This window comes from Penaeus vannamei, chromosome 9 (genome assembly GCF_042767895.1).
Source record: "Penaeus vannamei isolate JL-2024 chromosome 9, ASM4276789v1, whole genome shotgun sequence".
NCBI lineage: Eukaryota > Metazoa > Arthropoda > Malacostraca > Decapoda > Penaeidae > Penaeus > Penaeus vannamei.
Genome location: NC_091557.1, coordinates 23895618 through 23898117, shown reverse-complemented (window position 1 = coordinate 23898117; position 2500 = coordinate 23895618). Strand labels below are relative to the sequence as shown.

General features: G+C 25.6%; 1 protein-coding gene across 2 annotated transcripts in view; it reads left to right on the top strand.

Annotated features, from left to right (window-relative positions):
- Balat (Beta-alanine transporter) overlaps positions 1 to 2500 on the top strand; it is a 69341-nt gene that overhangs the window by 9213 nt on the left and 57628 nt on the right. The window lies entirely within an intron of this gene.

Genomic DNA, 2500 nt, shown 5'->3' with positions numbered 1-2500 from the left:
ACTTTCATTCCCTTCTTTCATTCCGGTGTTTCCTTCTTTCGTTCCCTTCTTTCTTTCTTCTCTTTCTTTTTTTTCAATCCCCTCTTTTCTTTTTTTCAATCCTCACTTTCCTTTTTTAATCTTTCTTTTTTTCATTCCCTCTTTTCATCTCCCATTCCTTTCTTTCTTTCTTTCATTCCTTTCTTTCCTTTTTTGGTTCCCTTCTTTACTTCTTTCCTTCTCTTCTTTTCACCTCTCATCACCTTTTCTTTTTTCATTCCCTTCTTTCCTTTTTCGGTTCCCTTCTTACTTTCTTTCATTCTCCTCTTACCTTCTATCATTCCCCTTCTTTTCACCTTTCCTTCCGTTCTTTTCTTCTTTCAATGCGTTTCTATTTCTTTCTTTCCTTCCTTCCTTCACTTATTTTCTTCTTCGTCACTGACAGCACAGACAATAATATGTAAATGAGGATGAATAAGTGAGCAGGACATGGCCTTCTAATGACAGGTTGGATCGAAACCTGTCAATAATTTCTTGCTTTGACAAGTCATTCATTCTCGCTGTTCTGCTTTTGGTTAGATGAATTATCTCTTGATATTTGTTCTCATCATCACTGTTATTATTATCGTTATCATTATTATTGCTTAGAATTATTTTTATTGTTATTATCATTACCATTATCATTGTTACTGTTAATATTATTACCTCCGCAAAAGTTGTATTTTTGGTTGTTTGGTTAGTTTGTCGGTTAATTGGTTAGCAGGATAATTAAAAAAAAATGAGGTGTGTCTTTGCCCAACTTTGACGTCATTAAATTTTGGCGATGATCCGGTATTTCTTTTGGCGTGAATACTTTTATTGCATCAGTGACACTGTTGCCTTGGCGGAGGTATGCGCTCTCTGAGTACCTCTCGTTGTCGTCGTCGTCGTCGTCATTATTCTTATCATCATTAACATTAGATATGATGATAAGTAATGGTGGTATTACTACTACTGCTACTGATGAAAATGATAATGGTAACAATGATAATGATGATAATAGCAATGGTAATAACATAAATGAAATTGTTATTATTACTGTCCATATTTTTGTTGTTGCTGTTATTATTATTATTGTTATTGTTATTATTATTGATACTGTTAATATCATAATTATTTCTTTTATAATCATTTCCGTCATTATCATTATCATTACTATTATTGTTATAATCATCATCATTATTATCATTATTTATTATTATGATTATTATTATTATTATTGTTATCATTATTTGTTGTTGTTGTTGTTGTTAATATTATCATTATTATTATTGTTATAATTATCTTATCATTATCATAGTTGTTACTGTTATTATTATTGTTATTATTATTATTATTATTATTATTATTATTATTATTATTATTATTATTATTATTATTATTATTATTATTATTATTATTTTTATTATTATTATTATTGCCATTTTTGTTGTTATTAATACTACTATTAGCATAATCACTATTATTATTATTATTGTTATTATTGTTATTGTTATTATTATTATTATTATTATTATTATTGTCATCATTATCATTATCATCATCTTTGCTATTAAAGTAATTGTTATTATTATTATCATTTCAATTATTCTTATTATTCTTATTGTCAATGTTATTATTGTTGATATTATGATTATTCTTATTATCATTATTATAATTATTTTTGTTATCATTAGTGCTATTATTATCATTACTATCTTTATTATCATTATTATCTTTATTATCATTGTTATCTTTACTATCATTGTTATTATTATTGTTATTAATATCATTGTTATTATCATCATTATCATTGCATTTATTATTATTATTATTATTATTTTCTTAGATTCATTATCATTATCAATGCATTTATTATTATTATAACGTTCATGTTGTAGGTATTATATTTATTATTACTATTACCATTATTATCATTACTATTATTATTGTCATCATTATTATTGTTATTGATATCATAATCCTTATCATCAACATTATTTCTACTACTATCATCATTGTCCTCCTTCCCCTACTCCTCCTCCTCCTCATCATCATCATTGTCATTATTATTATTATTTTTTAGGGTTATGATTATGATTTCTGTTTTTGTTAATAGTGTTATCACTGTTATTGTTTTCATTTTTCTCCTTATTATTACCATCACTATCACTGTTATTACTATTTTTATTATTTTTATTATCATTATTGTTGTTGTTATTATTATCGTCAGTGATATCATCATTATTATTGTTCTTGTGTTGTTGTTGTTCTTCTTATTGTTATTGTTATTATTATCATTATTATCACCATTATTATTAGTATTATTATCAATATCACTACTGTGATGTTCTCTAGAGATTGGGTAGGAACTTTATCATATAGAGCATTTCATTTATATTTTTTCTATGTTATGTATTTTCACCAAAATATGTGATGAAAAAATGATGAAAACAGACTCAGAAATGACTGACACCCCTTCCTGCACCCGGGAGAGGGCATA